General features: G+C 38.9%; 1 protein-coding gene and 1 pseudogene across 5 annotated transcripts in view; one reads left to right on the top strand and one right to left on the bottom strand.

Moving 5' to 3' along the window:
* Positions 1-21835, top strand: part of PHF3 (PHD finger protein 3) — a 90260-nt gene that overhangs the window by 27519 nt on the left and 40906 nt on the right. The gene's annotated exons all lie outside the window — the stretch shown is intronic.
* LOC106502810 lies at positions 12307-13691 on the bottom strand (annotated as a pseudogene).

Raw genomic sequence — 21835 nt, forward strand, 5'->3', positions numbered from 1 at the left:
GAAAAGGTACTGTCCTTTGTGATCTTTTCTTCCCTAAAATACTGTTTTTCCTTAATTTTGAATCTTTTATCATAAACTTTTGTCTATGTCTCTAGGTCATCTTGAATGATAATTGATTACTCAGTTTATATTTACATAGCAAAGAGGTAAATTGTCAGGGTATAATTATTTAGAAGTTTACTGAAATCAAGGAATCTAAAATGATGACATTATTCTAAACACAATTTTACTCCTTTTGCGTGGTAAAGCTGTTTTCCTGTAACTAGAGTTCAAGATTAGGATGAGAGCAATTTACTGGTTGGCTTGTACAACTCCAGTGAGTACCAGTCAGAGAAAACAGTGTGAATGATGCCCCTTTGAGTGGATAGCAGCCTGGGGTAGTTAAAGGGAGTGAACATTAATTTCTATTTAGATATTTTAACTTAAAATGATGTCTGATAATTATTTGATTGCAGTGTGGTAATTTAAATAGTTTTATGCTTTCTTTAACAGGAGAAAAGGTACAGCTGAGAAATCTCATTGTAAGACCACTGGTTTGGAAATGTAGTCTAAAATTTGATTTCAGTCTGTGATTATTGAACTACTACCTCCTGGTGGTGGTGTACAAAAAGAGAAAACTATCACTTGTATTTTAAGTCAGAAAGGCAAGGTATTTTTTTTCTCTTGCCAGAGTAAAAATAGTTTAATAATTTTATCACTTTTGTCACAGTCTGGAAATTTTTTGTTGTTATTATTTAAAGATGTAGAATTCATAAAATATGGCTGGTACAATATTTTGAAGAGAATACTTGTCAGATTTTAAAGATATCTTAAATTGTATTTAAAATACAAGAAGAACATAACAGACATGAGTCAGTTTTGAAGATATATAAATTTGAAGTTTCTCTTTAACAAGGTTTAGAATGGTCATATTTTCAGATTGGCTTTTCATAAGTTTTTTAAGTCCATAACTCTGTTGTTTTAGAGTACTAATGCAGTGAGCCTGACCTGTGAGTCCTAGTTTTGTGCAGAGGTATGAAAGAGAGGTGTTTTTAAATCCTTTATCCTACAGTATTTTGAAAATAATGTGTTATGCTTCTTGTTGACCATCTTTTATTTTCTGAATTTTCTTACCTCTCTACCTCTTCCTTTATTCTCAGCTGAATTCCTTTCAGCCTCATTCTTTATTTGCAGGATGTTTTCTTTTCCCTCCAGAATTAGTTGCTTATTCTATCTATAATGAAAATTAGTTTTTATACCTTATATGGATCATAGCTCAGAATTAAAGCATGTAAGCATATCACATTTGTATATAGCTAATTTTTTCCCTTTTTTTAAATATTTATTTTTAATTGATTGACTATTGGTTTACAGTATTTTGATTTCTGTCACACATCAACATGAATTAACCGTAGCTGCACATATGTTCCCTCCCTCTTAAATCTCCCTCCCACCTCCTACCTGTTCCCACCTCTCTAGGTTGTTACAGAGCCCCAGTGTGAGCTCCCTGAATCCTGCAGCAAACTCCCATTGGCTGTCTGTGTACATATGTTAGTGTATATGCGTCCATGCTGCTCTCCATTCATCTCACCCTCTCCCTGTTGTTCCCCACCCTTGTCCGTAAGTCTGTCCTCTATGTCTGCATCTCAATTGCTGCTCTGTTTATAGATTTGTCAGTACCGTGCTTCTAGTTGCCATAAGTATGTAGCTAATTTAAACAAGATCATTAACTCCTTAACAGTTCCACAATTATTTGCATTATTAAATTTTTTCTTTTGTAGGTGATTTTGCAAGTAATTATGTTGGTACATATTAACATAGTGGAATAAAAAAGTTTTATGGCACTGTATGTGGGTAATGGGTAGTATTCTTTGGGCAGAAAGGCTAGTAGTCTATGATTTTGCAATTTGATAGACTAGGGTTCTTAATTTGATAATTGTTTAATGTGGTACCAAAAGATAGAATATATTTGTAATTATCAAATATTGTTCCATGCTAGATGAGTGAAAGTTGGTACTTAGCTTACTTATTAATCAACATGAATGGCTTATAAACAGCTTGTTTATGTTTCAAGTGGTGAATTATTCTGCTTTGTAGTTTGAAAATAATTTGGGTATAAAGAAACCTAAAGATCCTTGCTTTCTTCATCTTGATATTGATTTTCTGTTCCTTTATCTAATTACTCTGATACTTTCATTCTAATTTTTTTTCCCATCACGGAGAAAATTGAATTATGAAATCTCTAAATTCTTTACTTTGCTATCTTTTGCTAGTGAAAAAGGAATTCTGATAAAAGAGCTGTGCCTGCAGTTCTTCTTATGAGATCTTGACAGGACTGTTTGACTGACTTTCATTGGTCAAAGAGAGAGATTAGCATGTTTTAGGGCCCTACCCCTGGCCTGCCCTCCTTGTCCTGGAGATGAGTGTACCTGCCAGCCAGAGGAGTTGAATTTTGTAATTCTGTGGCAGTGGCTGCTGCTGCTGCTACGTCGCTTCAGTTGTGTCCGACTCTGCGCGACCCCATAGACAGCAGCCCACCAAGCTTCCCTGTCCCTGAGATTCTCCAGGCAAGAATACTGGAGTGGGTTGCCATTTCCTTCTCCAATGCATGAAAGTGAAAAGTGAAAGTGGCTATTAAAAAATTAGGAAAATCTGGTTACCTGGATTTTTCTGTATCATAGATCTAGGCATCCTCGGTCTCCTTGCTGACCCTAGAAGTGCTTTATCTGTTCAAGGCTTTCTGTTCTTTTCCTGGTCTGTTGCTGTCATAGATTTGATTCTCATGGATTGTAACTCACTGGGTCATCTTGATGAAAAAGTTTTGGCTTTTTGGCCTTGGTTAGGTTCAGCTGGGAGTGACAGGAAACTTCTAAGTAACAGTGGTAATCAAGGAATGCTGCCAGCAGAGAACCCACTTCAGTATTGCCTTTGTGATGGAGTTGCTTCACCCCGAGTCACCCACTCTTCCCAGGGCAGTCTGCATCCAGTGACTGGGTGCTATGGGGGTACAAAAGCTGGTGCCATCATCACAACTCCTGATGACTCACCTCAGGCAGTGGTGACTGAACTCAGGAAGATCCCCTCAGCTTCTGAGCTCCCCCCAAGGCTAGCCGAGGCCTTTGTTCCTGCTATACCACATCCCAGCTTTTCCTTCGCTCCATCTCTGCTTCCTCCCTTCCCTTCTGCAGACATCTGTCTCAAGAGCACTCCCCAGTGAATCTTCTGCATGGCATGCTGACCCTCCCTCTGTCTGGCTTACTGGCACAGAGTTAAACACCACCACCACCTGTGTTAGATAAGTGCATCCTGAAAAAAAGTAATTTACTTTTTCATGAAATAGCTCAGAAGAAAGTAGCCTAGAGCTGATGGGGCTCCACAGTGTCAGGGACTTCAGTTCCCTCTTCCTTGCACTATCAGGTGTGATCCTTGGCTCTAGAGTCACTTCATAGTTTGTGATGGCTCTTCAGCTGTCAGGTTGGTGCCTGGCCAGTAAAAGGGAAGGTAAAGGCATGCCCCCTTCCTTTACGATCACATCCTGAGAATTGCATGTACTTGGACAGTGGCCAGATCTGATAGTAGGGTAGATTGAAAGGTGTAGTCTTAATTTGGATGACCATGTGAAATAACAGGAATTCATGAATGAGGAAGGAAGGCTGAATGGACTTTGACCAGCTGCTGGCCAGCGGGCTCAGGCACAGTATCTTTAGTTCACTCTGTTCAGGCGCTGAGATCAGGACCTGTTTTTAATGATAGGTCCGTGCCAGCTCACAGATCTACCTGGGTTTAAATACTTGACCTGTTTTTAGAACTGAACCTGCTATACTCTTCAAAGATTTTTCTAGGGTGAGTGTATGTTTTTCACTCCTAACTAATAGAACATGGGTCTTAGTTTGTAAAACGACTTTCCAGGTAGCTCAAATGGTTTAGCATTTGCCTGCAATGTGGAGACTCCTTGGGTCAGGAAGATCCCCTGGGGAAGGACATGGCAAACCACTCCAGTGTTCTTGCCTGGAGAATCCCATGGACAGAGGAGCCTGGTGGGCTACAGTCCATGGGATTGCAAGGAGTCAGACACAACTGAGTGACTAACACACTAAGTTTGTGAAGTTTAGGTCTTTGTTGATAAATCATCATATAAAAAGTTTTAGCCGGAGAATGATTCTTGTATTGTTGCACCCTGAAGAGGGGGTGGGTGTCCGAATTGTTGCTTCTGTACCGGAAGCTTCATTTCATTAAGGGACGATATCCAGACCTTCTGACTGTAAATGTTTATCAGTAAAAGCATTTTAAAGTGCTCCTTCATCCTTATATGTGTGTTTATATACTTGTCCTACTTTGTTGTTCAGTCACTCAGTTGTGTCAGAGTCTTGCGACCCCATGAACTGCAGCATGCCAGACTCCTCTGTCCTCCACTATCTCCCAGAGTTTGATCAGATTCATGTCCATTGAGCCAGTGATGCCATCCAGCCATCAAATCCTCTGCCCCTGCCTTCTCCTTCTGCCTTCAATCTTTCTTGGCATCAGGATCTTTTCCAGTGAATCAGCCAGCTCTTCTCATCAAGTGGCCAAGTATTGGAGCTTCAGCTTCAGCAGCTGTCCTTCCAATGAATATTCAGGGTTGATTTTCTTTAGGATTGACTGGTTTGATCTCTTTGCCATCCAGGGGACTCTCAAGACTCTAGTCCAGCATCACAATTTGAAAGCATCAGTTCTTCAGCACTCAGTCTTTGTGGACAAACACTCACATCCGTATATGACTGCTGGAGAAACCATAGCCTTGATTACACAGACTTTTGTTGGCAAAGTATGTCTCTACTTTTTAATATGGGATCTAGGGTTGTCATAGCTTTCCTTCTAAGGAGCAGGCATCTTTTATTTCATTCCTGTAGTCACTACCTAGAGTGATTCTGGAGCCCAAGAAGATAAAATCTGTCCTTGCTTCTGCCTTTTCCCCATCTATTTGCCAAAGTAATGGGACCAGATGCCATGATCTTCGTTTTTTGAATGCTTAATTTTAAGCCTGCTTTTTCACTCTTCTCTTTTCACCCTCATCAAGAGGCTCTTTAGTTCCTCTTCACTTTCTGCCATTAGAATGGTGTCATCTGTATATCTGAGGTTGTTGATATTTCTTCTGGCAATCTTAGTTCCAACTTGTGATTCATCCAGCCTGGCATTTCACATGATGTACTCTGCATATAAATTAAATAAGCAGGAACCTTGTCGTACTCCTTACTCAGTTGTGAACCAGGCTGTTGTTCCATGTCCAGTTCTAACTGTTGTTTCTTGACTTGCATACACATTTCTCAGGTCAGATGGTCTGGTACTCCCATCTCTTTTAAGAATTTTCCACAGTTTGTTGTGATCCACACGGTCAGAGGCTTTAGTGTAGTCAGTGGAGCAGAAGTAGATGTTTTTTTCTGGAACTTCTTTGATTTCTCCATGATCCAATGGATGTTGGCAATTTGATCTCTGGGTCCTTTGCCTCTTTGGAAACCCACCTTGTATGTCTGGAGTTTCTCGGCTCACATACTGCTGAAACCTAGCTTGAAGGGTTTTGAGCATGGAAATGAGCAGTTTTATTTATTTTAAATTTATTTTTTAAATGCGGAAAATTGCTTTACAATGCTGTATTGGTTTCTGACATATAGCAACACTAATCAGCCTTAATTGCATATACATCCCCTTTGCCTTGAGCCTCCTCTCCCCTCATCCTAACCCTCTAGGTCATCACAGCATCAGGCTGGACTCCTCATGTTGTATAACAGCTTCCCACCAGCTGTCTATTTTACACATGCTAGTGTACAATGTCAGTGCTGCTTTCTCCTTTCAGTTCACTCTCCCCTTCCTCTGCTGTCCCCACATGTCCGGACTTCACATCTGTATTTCCATTCCTTCCATGCATGCATAAGTTCATCAGTACCATTTTTCTAGATTCCATGTGTATGTGTTAATATATGATATTTATTTTCCTCTTTCTGATTTAGTTCACTGTGTATAACAGGCTCTGTTTCATTCGTCTCACTACCACTGACTCAATCTATCAGTGGATACCTAGGTTGCTTCCATGTCCTAGCTATTGTAAATAGGGCCGCAGTGAATTTGGGGGTACACGTGTCTTTTAGATTTGTGGTTTTCTTAGGGTATATGCCCAGTATTGGGATTTCTGGGTCATATGGTAGATTAAGTTCTAGTTTTTTAAGAAATTTCTATACTGTTTTCTGTAATGGCTGTATCAATTTATGTTCACACCAACAGTGCAAGAAGGTTCCCTTTTCTCCTTATCCTCTCCAGCATTTGTTGTTTGTAGATTTTTGACGATTGCCATTCTGACTGATGTTGATTTGCATTTCTCTAATAGTGATATTGAGCATCTTTTCATGTGTTTATTGGCCATCTGTATGTCTTTGGAGAAATGTCTAAGTCTTCTGCCCATTTTTTGATTGGGCTGTTTGTTTTACTGATACTAAGCTGTATGAGCAGCTTATATATTTTGGAAAGTAATCCTTTGTCAGTTGCTTCCTTTGCAATTATTTTCTCCCATTCTGAGTGTTGTCTTGTGTATTGTTTCCTTTGCTGTGAAAAATGTCTATGATTATTAGGTTATGTTGATTTTTTTTTTTCCCATTTCTCTAGGAAGTGGGTCACAGAGGGTCTTGCTGTGGTTGATGTCAAGGAGTGTACTGCCTATGATTTCCTCTAAGAGCTGTATAGTTTGTGGTCTTATGTTTAATTCTTTAATCTATTTTGAGTTTATTTTTGTTTAGGGTGTTAGGAAGTGTTCTCTTCATTTTTTTACATGTAGCTGTCTAGTTTTCCTGCAGTTCTTATTGAAGAGGTTTTCTTTTCTTCATTGTATATTCTTGCCTCCTTTTTCAAAGATAAGGTGCATATCGGTGTGTGGGTTTATCTCTGGGCTTTCTGTCTTGTTCCATTCTTCTGTATTTCTGTTTTTGTGCCAGTACCATACTGTCTTGATGACTGTAGCTTTGTCATATAGTGTAAAGTCAGGAAATTTGATTCCTACAGCTCCATTTTTCTTTCTCAAGATTATTTTTGCTATTTGGGTTCTTTAGTGTTTCCATATGGGTCTCTTGCTAAACCCATAGATCAGCTGCTAAAGAACCCACCTGCAATGCAGGAGACCTGGGTTTGGTCGCTGGGTTAGGAAGATCCCCTGGAGAAGGGAATAGCAACCCACTGCAGTATTTTTGCCTAGAGGATTCCATAGATAAGAGGAGCCTGGTGGGCTACAGGCCATGGGTTTGTGAAGAGTTGGACACTGCAAAAATTTTAATAGTCATTTCCCATTTCATTAAAATTACTGCAAGCAGTCTGTTTAAAAGTTTTTAAAAATATATGTAAAAAGAGTTACATTGATAACATCCTTAAGTACTGCAGAATGCTGAAGGCAAACAAATGAGATTAAAGGTGTCAACTTTTTTCATTTTATGAAATTCTTTTCTCTCATGAAGCTAGCGAGGTATCATGTCAGTTTGATTTAATTTTGGTAAAGTTTAATTTCTTTTTAGTTTTTAGCTCACAATATACATAGTGATATTTTCTCTTTGGACATAGATTGATTTTGTATGTACCCCTTTAGGTCTTCTTAGGACACCACTGGCAAATGTATACTTAAGTCTAATGAAAGCTATTATACAGGTGTCTGTTGAAAGAAATGGTAAAGCATTTTATTTAGAGGCAGTACTGTTTGAATATATAATGACTATTTCTTCATACCTTTCCCCTGAAGTGTTTTACCAAATGTTAAGTGTTTTGTTTGCCTGACAAACTTTAAACTTCATTAAGAATCGAGGAACTCCTAGTAAAATGTCAATATTTGTAGCTCATTCAGTTTATTGATATAATCCTTGACCTCACCTTGGTGTCTTACATGTATTTTTCTTTTGCTTGATTTTTCTTACCTTTTTTTCTTAAAGATATTACCTTATATTGTATATCTTTTTAAAAGCCACTTTAAATCTGTTTTGAAAAAACATGGACTATAAATCACTTAAATGCTGTTTAGATATCTAATTAAGGACATACTTTCATCTTGGCCTTTTTTTGTCCTGAAACTTTGTAGTTTAAAAACTAAAGACATACTGAAGCAAAGAATAGTAGAATATACACACATTTACCCATCACCAAGATTCACCTCTTAATGTTTTGATGTATTTTCTGCATCCATTTATCAGTTTACTTATTTATCCAGTTCTTCTGCCCAATTAGTTTAACTTCACCATGTATTTCCAGAAAAAGGATTTCTGCATATCAGTGTCTACACTGAAAAAATAGTTTCCAAAAATCTCATACGTATCCATATTCAAATTTGCCATTTGTCCCCAAATTCCATTTTCACTTGATTTGCAGTCAAGGTCCTAGTCTTTAGTTTCATATCTGAGGCCTCCCACACACTTTTCCAGTGATACTGACTTTGAAGAGATAAGACCAAAAATGTCTATAAGGATTATGCCAAGTTTTGGAGAGTGTGTGTGTGTGTGTAAGTAATGTCAGTTGGCTTGTTCCTCTGTTTCTTCAATTTCCTGTAAATTGTAAGTTAGGTTTTAAATAAACTTGATGAGATTCAGGTTAAATGTAATTTGGCAAGACTCATGGATGAAACTAGGTAGTTAATATTACATCACAATAGAAGTTTTACACTGTTTAGTTTTGATGTTAAGTTTTGTTGCCCGGTTAAGGTGATGGCAGCCAAAGCTCTCCATCCTAAATATTTGAGTTATTAGCAAGTAATTTGTAGGGGTATAACTTTGCAGTATGGAAATATTTAGTTCCTCAAATAGCCTTTATGGTTTTGTGCATCTGTTGATGGTATTTGGTGGAATTAGTTATAGCAAATGATAATTAAGTTTGATACAAATAAGTCACAGGAAAATTGTCAAACAAATGACTGACTAATGGGCAAGAAATGTTGTCTTTAATATGGAAATATTCATATGATATTTTAGGGAAATAGTTATTACATGAAAAAAATTTCCAAAGGAGCAGATAGTTTTAAAGCCATTTTTTATTTTGACTACTTTGGATGGGTCACTTTCTAAAATAATTAGATAGCTCTTCCTTTTTAAAAGACAATATAATGAGCATAATTTAATTGTTGATTGCATTATCCTAGGAAATAAATTATTATATAATTCATTATTGAGGGCTTCCCAGGTGGCTCAAGTGGTAAAGAATCCACCTGCCCATGAAGTTTGATCCCTGGCTTGGGAAGATCCTCTGGAGAAAGAAATGGAAACCCACACCAGTATTCTTGCCTGTGAAATCCCATGGACAGAGGAGACTGGTGGGCTGCAGTTCATTGGGTCACAAAAGAGTCAGACACAGCTTAGTGGCTGAGCACACCATCACTCGTTATTAGTGTCATCCTGAGGCATTGTGTTAGTAGGTGGGGCTTTCGGTTCCTACATTAATTGAATCTGAGACAAGTACACCTGGAAAAAATTTTTTAATGGTTTACTTCTTTTTTTTATATGATGTCTTTGGACCTCATGGTATATCTTTCTCGGACATGTGTATTCTGTCCATCTAATTTGAGAGTCCAGGAAACAGATTACTAGAAATGTGTGAAATAAATGTAAGATTGTACATGCTTATGGATAAAGTTGTCTTATAAATGTTGTAACGTGGCAGAAATAAACTTTAGTAGTTTTTCTCTAAGGACTTCTATTTACTTGATTTTCCTTAGAAAGGGTTCTAGAATTAGAATTTTAACTAAAATGAACTTGGTAAAGGATCTCTCAGTCCATTACTGCTCACAGGAGCCCAGAGGGGCTATTGAAGATAACAAAGTATTTACTGACTCAAACCTATATTGTAGAATGGAATGAGATATGTTTTATGCTATATAGTTGCTTGAGGCTAAATATGTAAAATATTAATTCATTTTTTAAGCTCCTTAGGCCTTAACATTTTACAGCTGAAAGTTTGTACCCTTTTACCAATCTTAGTCTCATTATTTCCCCTGGGAAACTACCTTTTTACTCTTTTTTGTCTAAGTTTGACCTTTTTTTAGATTCCACATGTAAGTGATAGCTGTGTAGTATTTGTGTTTTCTTTGCTGGCTTATTTCACTTAGCACAATGACTTCAGGGTCCATTCGTGTCATCCCTAATGACAGGATTTCTTCTTTCTCGTAATATTCTGCAGAGTATATATTCCACATCTTTACCTAGTCAGCCTTTGTTAGATGAGGTTGTTTCTGTATCTTGGCTGTTGTAACTAATGCTGCAATGGATGTGGGAGTGTAGATATCTCTCCAATATCTTGTTTTCATCCCCTTTGGATATATACCCAGGTGTGAAATTGCTTCATCATATGGTAGTTCTAAATGCATGTTCAGTCACGTCCTACTCTTTGTGACCCCAAGGACTCTAGCTTGCCAGGCTCCTCTGTTCATGGGATTATCCCGGCAAGTATACTGAGTGGGTTGTCATTTCCTCCTCTAGGATATCTTCCCAATCCAGGGATAGAACCCACGTCTCCTGCATTGTCAGGTGGATTCTTTACCAGCTCAGCGGTAAAGAATCTGCTTGCAATGCAGGAATTGTGGCAGAAGCCGTGGATTCTATCCCTGAATTGGGAAGATCCTCTGGAGAAGGAAATGCAGTCCACTTCAATATTCTTGCCTGGAAAATCCCACGGACAAAGGAGCCCGGCAAGCCCAGAGTCCGTGGGGTTGCCAAAGAGTCAGGCAGGCCTTAGTGACTAAAATAACAACATGGTATTTCTATTTTTAGTATTTTGGGTAACTTCCATAGCGATTGTACAGTTTACATTCCTGCCAACAGTACAAATGTAGTTTTTCTCCACATCCTTGACAACACTTATATTTCTCTTGTTTTTTGTGAAGATAACCTTTCTGACGTATGAGGTGATATTTCATTGTGGTTTTTATTTGCATTTCTCAGACACCCCACTCCAGTACTTTTGCCTGGAAAATCCCATGGATGGAGGAGCCTGGTGGGCTGCAGTCCATGGGGTCGCTGAGGGTCGAACATGACTGAGCGACTTCACTTTCACTTTTCACTTTCCTGCATTGGAGAAGGAAATGGCAACCCACTCCAGTGTTCTTGCCTGGAGAATCCCAGGGACGGGGGAGTCTGGTGGGCTGCCGTCTGTGGGGTCGCACAGAGTCGGACACGACTGAGGTGACTTAGCAGCAGTAGCAGCAGATGATTAGGGATTGTTGGCACCTTTTCATCTATTTATTGGCCATTTATTTGTATGTCTCCTTTGGTAAAATATCTATTTAGTGCTTCATTCATTTTTTAATTGGATTATTTTCTTGCTGTTGAGTTGAATGAATTCTTCATATATTTTTGATATTAACCTCTTATCAGCTGTAGGATATGCAAGTATTTGCTCCAGTTCTATAGGTTGCCTTTTCATTTTATTGATGGTTTCCTTTGTTGTGCAGAAGCTTTTTAGTTTGATGTAGTCATGCTTGTTTATTTTTGCTTTTGTTGCTTTTGCTTTTGGTGTTAAATCCAAAAAATTACTGCCAAGACCAATATCAGGGAGCTTTTTCTCTTATGTTTTCTTCCAGGAGGTTGTATGGTTTCGTGTCTTATATTCATGTCTTTAACTCATTTTGTGGTGATTTTTGTGTGTGATATAAGATAGTGGTCTAGTTTCATCCTTTACATGAGCTATTCAATTTTCCCAACACCATTTATTGAAGAGACTACTGCTTTGTGTATTCTTGGCTCTGTTGTCATAAATTAATGACAGTGTATGCGTTAATTTGTTTCTGGGTTCTCAGTTCTGTTCTGTTGATCAGTGTGCTTGTTTTGATTGTTTTATGGTATGATTATATGGTATATATGATATATTTTGAAAATGGTATAGCTTGAAAACAGGAAGTATGATGTCTCCAGCTTTGTTCTTCTTAAGATTGCTTTGGCTTTTCAAGGTCTTTTGTAGTTCTAGACAAATTTAGGATTGCCTATTCTATTTCTGTGAAAGAGCCATTGGAATTTTGTTAGGGACTGCATTGAATCTGTAGATTGTTTGGGGCATGTTATTAATAGATATTTTGTTGTTCAGTTGCTCAGTCGTGTCTGACTCTTTGTGACCCCCATGGATTGTAGCCCACCAGCCTCCTCTGTCCATGTAATTTCCCAGGCAAGAATACTGGAGTAGGTTGCCATTTTCTTTTCCATTATTAGCTATGTTCTTCTCCAAATATTTAAAACATTAAAATGTAGCACAGGCAGTGAAGATTTCATTTTTGGCAAATTTCAGTCTGCAGAACCAATAGCTTTAATCTTTGGTTTTCTAAATTCTTGATGAAGATTCTTTAATCTTCATCTTTTAAAAAATATACATATAATTATCTTTCCACTTGATGCAGTTTACTAGATACCCAAATTTTTCTTTTAGTCTTCACATCAGCAAGAATATCAATAAGAAGATGAATTAGGTTGTTTAGTTAAATTCAACCTACTGAAACTGCTCTGTTAACTCTGTTCCAGCATCCACTTACAGGTATATATCCAAAAGGAATGAAAACAGGGGCTTGAATACTTGTACAACAATGTTGACAGCAGTATTGTACCCAAAAGCCAAAAGTTGTAAACAACTCAAGTGTCTGATCACTAAGCAAAGGCTGATTTCTTCCTTGATACAAAGCATCACAGAGCATGTCCACATCATTATTTAGTTTGGACAGAAAGAAAGAATATTCCTGAGGAGATTCTGCCAACTGTTGTTATACCAAAGAAGCATCCTGTTTTAGTTTCTCGGCCACTTCTCTAGATTTACATGGGTAATAATTCTTTTTTCCTATTTTCTCCTTCTAAAAGTCAATAAAGCCTGTGAGTAGAATAATCCTTGGTATCAAAGGTATTCCTAGGATTTATCTGCTGAGATACTGATGGGTCTGTTAGCATTTTCAGTCACTGCTGGGGCATCAAATTAGTTTGACTAAGTACTTGAACCAAGTTTTCAAGCAGACAATTCATGTGCTAATGCTTTCTCAGTTCAGTTTCATGTGATAATTGTACATGTTCAGATGATGCCCTTTGTTTTATCAGCTGATTTAAAAATAACTTTTGTCTGGCTGTGTAATAGTCTTGTTTACTCTGCAGATCAAATCTCCCTTTCCAACTGGCATATTCAATAACTGGACAATTTTTTTTTTTTACCATAGCAGGCAAAATTTTGTCTTTATGTGAATGATTTGTTCGTCAAGTATCAGAACTTCACTGTTCAAACTAGAAATTTTAGCATCCAGATTATCTTTGCCAAGAGCCTTGCTAGTGAGGCTATGAAGATTCTTCTCTGCCCATTTTATACTTGATTTCAGGCTCAAATTATTTGCTTACAAGTGAATTAACTGATGTTGAGCAGAAATGTATGTCAGCTGCAGTCCATAGCAGCCCAGGAGATGACTTTTACTGATATTATACACAACATTAAGTAGAATATAAACTCCATGAGGGCAGGAATTTGTCACTGTTTTCTGATATATCTGGAATTCCTGTAACAGCAGCCAAAACATACAGTGAATTTTCAGTCCTAAGCACAGCTTTGATAAACAGATACATGAATATATACAAAAATTCAAGGATTCCAAATTTTTATCTCAAGAGATTAGAACCACCTTGTAAATTTGACTCCAATCAGGAAGTTACCATGAGTAACAAAAGAAACAAAATAACAAACCTCTACTCCATATCACCATTCAGGTATGACCTAAATCAAGTCCTTTGATTATACAGTGGAAGTGAGAAATAGATTTAGATAGAGTGCCTGATGAACTATGGATGGAGGTTTGTGGCATTGTACAGGAGACAGGGATTAAGACCATCCCTGAGAAAAAGAAATGCAAAAAAGCAAAATGGCTGTCTGAGGAGGCCTTACAAATAACTGTGAAAAAAAGAAAAGCGAAAAGCAAAGGAGAAAAGGAAAGATACACCCATTTGAAAGTAGTGTTCCAAAGAATAGCAAGGAGAGACAAGAAACCCTTCCTCAGCGATCAATGCAAAGAAATAGAGGAAAATAACAGAATGGGAAAGACTAGAGATCTCTTCAAGAAAATTAGAAGTACCAAGGGAACAGAGATGGGCACAATAAAGGACAGAAATGGTATGGACCTAACAGAAGCAGAAGATATTAAGAAGAGGTAGCAAGAATTCACAGAAGAACTGTACAGAAAAGATCTTCACGACACAGATAATCACAATGATGTGATCATTCACACTCACCTAGAGCCAGACATCCCAGAATGTGAAGTCAGGGGGGCCGTAGGAAGCATCACTATGAACAAAGCTAGTGGAGGTGATGGAATTCCAGTTGAGCTATTTCAAATCCTAAATGATGATGCTTGAAAGTGATCCACTCAATATGCCAGCAAATTTGGAAAACTGAGCAGTGGCCACAGGACTGGAAAAGGTCAGCTTTCATTCCAGTCCCTAAGAAAGGCAATGCCAAAGAAATGTTCAAACTATGGCATAATTGCCCTCATCGCACACACTAGCAAAGTAATGCTCAAAATTCTCTAGGCCAGGCTTCAACAGTACATGAACCGTGAACTTCCAGATGTTCAAGCTGGATTTAGAAAAGGCAGAGGAACCAGAGATCAAATTGCCAACATCTGCTGGATCATGGAAAAAGCAAGAGAGTTCCAGAAAAACATCTATTTCTGCTTTATTGACTATGCCAAAGCCTTTGTGTGGATCACAATAAACGGTGGGAAATTCTTGAAGAGATGGGAATCCTAGAACACCTGACCTGCCTCTGTTGAAACCTGTATGCACGTCAGGAAGCAACAGTTAGATCTAGACATGGAACAACAGACTGGTTCCAAATAGGAAAAGGAGTACGTCAAGGCTGTATATTGTCACCCTGCTTATTTAACTTACATGCAGAGTACATCATGAGAAACGCTAAACTAGAAGAAACACAAGCTGGAAACAAGATTGCCAGGGGAAATATCAGTAACCTCAGATATGCAGATGACACCACCCTTATGGCAGAAAGTGAAGAACTAAAGAGCCTCTTGATGAAAGTGAAAGAGGAGAGTGAAAAAGTTGGCTTAAAGCTCAACATTCAGAAAACGAAGATCATGGCATCCGGTCCCATCACTTCATGGGAAATAGATGGGGAAACAATGTAAACAGTGTCAGACTTTATTTTTTCGAGCTCCAAAATCACTGCAGATGATGACTGCAGCCATGAAATTAAAAGACACTTACTCTTTGGAAGGAAAATTATGACCAACCTAGATAGCATGTTAGAAAGCAGAGATATTACTTTCCCAACAAAGGTCTGTCTAGTCAAGGCTATGGTTTTTCTAGTAGTCATGTATGGATGTGAAAGCTGGACTGTCAAGAATTGACAGTCGAAGAATTGATGCTTTTGAACTTTGGTGTTGGAGAAGACTGTTTGAGAGTCCTTTGGACTGCAAGGAGATCCAACCAGACCATCCTAAAGGAAATCAGTCCTGAATATTCATTAGAAAGACGGATGCTGAAGCTGAAATTCCAGTACTTTGGCCACTTGATGCGAAAAACTGAATCGTTTGAAAAGACCCTGATGCTGGGAAAGATTGAAGGCAGGAGGAAAAGGGGACAACAGAGAATGAGATGTTTGGATGGTATCACCAACTCAGTGGTCATGGATTTGAGTAAACTCCGGGAGTTGGTGATGGACAGGGAGGCCTGGCATCCTGCAGTCCATGGTGTCTCATTGAATTGGACACGACTGAGCAGCTGAACTGAATGGAACTCCATATCACAGTAGCATTGGCTAACTCCTTCCAGAACTCAGAGTAAGAATGCTTATAGTTTTTAAACACCAGAGAGTAAAAGGAAGGATCCCAACATGAAACAGCCAAACAACAGAAAAGCTACCTGCTCAGAAATATAGAATTAGTAATACATCAGAGCTAAAGCTGCATTACAAGAGATCAATGTTACTGTGTAAAAGAAACTTTGACATTAAATAGAGATTGAAAACAATCTTAATTGCACCAAAGAGAATAAAATACCCAGGAATTATATTTGAGTTTTGGTGCAGTTAGGTTATGTTTTCAATCTGCTGATGTTAATAGGAATTACATTGGTTGTTATAGGAGTTACAGACATATCAGAAAACAGTGTCAAATTTCTGCTCTCATGGAGTTTATATTCTATTTAGTTTTGTCTAAAATAGCAGTAGAGTCTTGTCACGGGGTGCTATGGATTAAGGATGTTAATCAGTCTTACATACTGAAAAATATGTAATCCTCTAAGAACTTTTTGCTTAGCCTCATTTGGCACTGGTTTTCTTTTATGTTTGAATAGAAGCAAACAAAATTTTATAGAACAAAGTGCGTTGTTGGGATCTGGTTCATTGCAGTGTGAAAATAAATAAAGGTAAGATCCATATTATAGAAGAGTTAGTCACCTTCTTTTCACCCAGTTCCTGCTTTATGGTAACGTTCTCATTAAAATGCATTCCAAGCACCAGCAGCATGTGATTCCACAGTTGTAAGGTATAATGATTTGGCAAAAAGTGGTTGGAGCTCTTTATTCATTTAGGAAACAGTTGTTGGGTGCCCATCATGTGCTGGAGGATACAGTTGTGTTTGAGACAAAATCCCTGTCCTGGAGCTTCCAAGTAGAATGTAAGGTGATAGAGACTGTCTGGTTGGTTGGTTGGTGGGCAGTGCCATCTCAGAGAGTTGGGCTGGTCAGGGCAGGTCTGTGGGTAGAGGTGACCCAAGAGAAGCAGTGTGCTTGGACACATGTAGTGGCCAACCTTTTGAAGATCGTGGGTTCCTGGGTAAGGGAAGAACATTCCTAGTAGAGAAATAGCAAATGAAAAGTATACTTAATTTAACTGGTTGTTCAGTTCAGTTCAGTCGCTCAGTCGTGTCCGACTCTTTGTGACCCCATGAATCGCAGCACGCGAGGCCTCCCTGTCCATCACCATCTCCCGGAGTTCACTCAGACCCATGTCCATCGAGTCCGTGATGCCATCCAGCCATCTCATCCTCTGTCGTCCCCTTCTCCTCCTGCCCCCAATCCCTCCCAGCATCAGAGTCTTTTCCAATAAGCCAACTCTTCGCATGAGGTGGCCAAAGTACTGGAGCTTCAGCTTTAGCATCATTCCTTCCAAAGAAATCCCAGGGCTGATCTTCAGAATGGACTGGTTGGATCTCCTTGCAGTCCAAGGGACCCTCAAGAGTCTTCTCCAACACCACAGTTCAAAAGCATCAATTCTTCGGCGCTCAGCCTTCTTCACAGTCCAACTCTCACATCCATACATGACCACTGGAAAAACCATAGCCTTGACTAGACAGACCTTAGTCGGCAAAGTAATGTCTCTGCTTTTGAATATACTGTCTAGGTTGGCCATAACTTTTCTTCCAAGGAGTAAGCGTCTTTTAATTTTATGGCTGCAGTCACCATGTGCAGTGATTTTGGAGCCCAAAAAAATAAAGTCTGACACTGTTTCCACTCTTTCCCCATCTATTTCCCATGAAGTGATGGGACTGGATGCCATGATCTTCGTTTTCTGAATGTTGAGCTTTAAGCCAACTTTTTCGCTCTCCTCTTTCACTTTTATCAAGAGGCTTTTTAGCTCCTCTTCACTTTCTGCCATAAGGGTGGTGTCATCTGCATATCTGAGGTTATTGATATTTCTCCCGGCAATCTTGATTGCAGCTTGTGTTTCTTCTAGTCCAGCGTTTCTCATGATGTACTCTGCATATAAGTTAAATAAGCGAGGTGACAATATACAGCCTTGACGTACTCCTTTTCCTAACTGGTTGTTAGTTAATCCTTTTGTCAGATTAAAGTAATCCAATGTTAATAAGTAGTTTTACAGTTGACCCTTGAACACTGTGATTTAGGGATGTCAGCCTTCAGCACAGTCATCTTGAGTATAATGTACAGTCTGCCTTCCATATCAGAGGTTCCTTGCTGTCCACAGTTCCTTCGTATCTGTGGTTTCAAGTTCAGAGATTCAGCCAACCATGGGTCATGTGATACTGAGTATTTACAGTTGAAAAAAAAGTTGTGAATAAGTGGACTCCTACAGTTCAAACCTATGTTATTCAAGGGTCAGCTATAATATCTCCTTGGGTTTTGCTTATAGGAATACCTTAATGTTTAGTTTTTCAGCCAAGTTGAGTCTGTAATTAGTGGATTATGTAAATCAACTGTAAGACAATGATTTCCATACAACCAAGGAGCAGATTCTGAAGCAACTCTATACTCCCCAGTACCCACTTAACACTTCAGTTTGTATTGATGAGGCTTACCTGGCTACTCTTAAGTTTTCTGGAGCTTGCTGTGTTGGTGGCCAAGTGCCTCTTCTCTGTGCTTCTTAGAATTATGGAGTGGAGCTAATTCAACTAAAAAATTGTTATGTACATTTTGATATTTTCCTTAATTTCATAATGTTGCCTGGTAGTTAAAAAAAGAAAGAAAAACCTTTGGTATTTTTTTGCCCTTATATCCTGTACTTAGGTACATATTTAGATATTCATGAAATCAGATACTTAGGTATTTGTGATATTAGGTTTTTGTGTTTTCTGATTAGGTTTCCTTTTTAAAAAACTTAATTAATTTGACTGTGCTGGGTCTTAGTTGTGGCACATGGAATCTATTTCCTTCACCAGGAAACAAACCTGGGCCCCCTACATTGGGAGCATGAGGTTTAGCCACTGGACCACGAGGAAAGTCCCCTCTGATTAGGTTTCTATTTTCTGTATTTCATGGATATGATATGTAATTAACATAATGGAATATCTCTTTTTCTTTGTGCTTGGTAGAAGTCTGAAAGAGTCTCTGTCGAGGTCCTTACAGTTGAATTTCAATGTCAGCCACATATCATCTTTTACATTTATTCATCAGTATAGTTGTCTTGCCCTGTTCTTTTTGTCTGTTTACAGCAAACTCCTGGAAAGGGTTTTAGTGCTGTCATCCCCAGAATCTCTCCTCCACATTCTGATTTCACTCTCATCAGCTGCTCTGGGTTGCACGCAGTGTCAGTCTGCCAGCTGCAATCTTTGGGTCACCATTCCTGGTTATTCTCTCACCTTCCTGTCTTCCTCTCAGTTTCTTCTGATTCTCCTCTTCATCTTCTTGACCTCTAGGCACTGGAGTATTTCAGGGTTCAGATTTTAAGCATCTTCTCTATTTCTACTCACTTTTATGGTGTTGTATAATTTTATGAATTGAAAAGTGAAAGTGAAAGTAAAGGTCGCTCAGTCATGTCCAACTCTTTGCGACCCCATGGACCCTGCCAGGCTACTCTGTCCGTGGAATTCTCCAGGCCAGAGTACTGGAGTGGGTAGCCATTCCCTTCTCCAGGGGATCTTCCCAACCCAGGGATTGAACCCAGGTCTCCCACATTGCAGGTGGATTCTTCACCCTCTGAGTCACTGGGGGAGCCCTAATTTTATGACTTCAAACGTGCTTTATAATTCAGCTCTTAAATATATATACTCCAGACTCCTGTATTTACTTCTTTGGCTGTCTCTTGGGCATTTTAAGCTTAATGTCTTAACACTGAACTCGTGGTACCTGCTTCTCCAACTCCCAGTTCTGCTTGTACCACTTTATGCCTATAGTCTCCCTCATTTCTAGAAATGTTAACTTCTTTTGAGTTGCTTAACAAAAAAGATTGAGGTCATTTTTAATTCTTTCATGTTCTGTATTCACTTGATCAGCAGATCCTGTTGACACTGTTTTCAGAATATATCCAGACTCTGGTATCTCATACAATCTCACTTTGTTCACTGCCACTGTGGTTTTACTCAGTACCATTTCTCATCTGGATTATTGCATTAGCCTGGAAGTGGTTTCCCTGCTTCTGCCTCTGGGGTTTCTGTCCCATATGTTCTCAGAACAGCATCTAGAGTAATCTTGGAGAGTTAGATCCTATCACACTTTTATTCACAGTGCTCTGGTCACTTTCCATTTCACACAAAGGAGAAAACTAAAGTTCACCTGGCCTACGAGACTGAGCCTGGCTTGCCCCCTGTACCTTTCTATTTTTACCTGCTCCTCTCCCCCTTTTTGCTAATCAGGCTATGTAGACTTGCCCCCATTTTTCTGTTCTTCCACTGTCGTGGGCATGCTCCTGCCTCAGAGTCTAGGTACTTGATGTGCTTTCTAACTAGAAAGCTATTCCCTCAACTTGTTCTGCTTTTGCTGAAAAGTCACCTCGGCATTGCCATCCCCAGGCTCTTTCTGGCCTGAGCAGTGAGCTTTCTCCTGCCCTGGAAGCTCTTGCGCAGGAGACAGCTGGTACCAGTATCCCTGGCTCTCCCTGGCCTCTCAGTTTAAAATTATACACTACTGTTTGTTCCCTTCTTTGTACTCCCTATTATTCTTCCCTTTTGTTTATACACTGTATATCTTTTTTATTTGTCTCATCCTAGTTAAAAGGAAACTTCATGGCAACAGTTTTTAAAATTTTTTCTGTTTTATGGAAAACAAAAAAGCAGCGAAGTGAAGTGAAGTCGCTCAGTTGTGTCCGACTCTTTGCAACCCCATAGACTGAGGAGCCTCAGTCCATGGGATTTTCCAGGCAAGAATACTGGAGTGGGTTGCCGTTTCCTTCTCCATCAAAGTAGTGAGACTAGTATAATAAATGAATCTCCCTGTTACTGATACAATTAGTTAATAGTTCTTCTTTTTCCATTTAAACCCCACTCACTTCTCCTTCACTGCAGTTCAGTCACTCAGTCGTGTTCAACTCTTTTCGACCCCATGGATCTCAGCATGCCAAACTTCAGTCCTCCTTACCTCCCCTCAACCAAGATTACTTTGAAGAAGAGCTCAGAAATCATATAATTTCATCTGTAAATATTTTAGTATGTATCTCTAAAATAAAAGAATTCTTTATTTTAAAAAAATAGCATAAATATTATCCTGTCTAAAATAAAGATACTTTTTAATGTTTCCAAGTATGCAGTCAGTGTTCATTTATTTACCCAGTTCCCACACATTTTTCTTTTTACAGTTTGAATTAGAATTGAAATAGGTCAGTATGTTCATATGTTCATTTGGTTGCTGTGTGACTTTAGTATGTATCAGTCTATGTAAACACTTAGCCGCCCCTTACTATTACTAAATGATCTCCCAGCTGAATCCTCCTGCCAGTGCAGGAGGTACAGGAGAAATGGGTTCAATCCCTGGGTCAGGATGTTCCCCTAGAGAAGGAAATGCAACCCACTCCAGTGTTCTTGCCTGGGAAATCCTATGGACAGAGGAGCCTGGAGGGCTATCGCCCATAGGGTCTCAATGAGTCAGACACAACTGAGCGACGGAGCATGCACACACGTTTCTATTTCTAACCCCTTACTTCTTCACACTTAGTGAAGAAACCAGGTTGTTTGTCTTGAGAATTCTGTGTCATTGGTATCTGGAATAATCTACGCCAGCATGTGACACATAGTAGATGCTCAGTATTTTTGAATGAATTACTATAAAGGTACATAATTTATGGTATTTTAGGATGGAATTAAAATGCTCAAAAGTTAGGGAATGATTATCATCTCACTTTTATAATAATGTGATCGAATCATTTTGGCAATAAGAGAAATTATTTTGGCAGTTGGGGAGGGGTCATAGTGAAGGGTACTTAGGGCTACAGAAAATGGTTTGAAAAATAATTAGTATCTGCTAAGATGTTATAATGGCTACTGTCTTATGTTTTCAGTCAAGCATGCAGTCAGGCACTTGTTAGGATAGTTTTTACAGTAGCCTTTCAGTGGAGGGAGATACTACCTACATTTTCCCAGTGAACTGATGTTCAGTGGGAGAAGCAGAAGGAAAGTGAGTGGGTGCTGAGCATTAATGTTTTTCTTCATAAATTTTATAGAATTAGGCACAAT

Source organism: Capra hircus, chromosome 14 (genome assembly GCF_001704415.2).
Source record: "Capra hircus breed San Clemente chromosome 14, ASM170441v1, whole genome shotgun sequence".
Lineage (NCBI taxonomy): Eukaryota > Metazoa > Chordata > Mammalia > Artiodactyla > Bovidae > Capra > Capra hircus.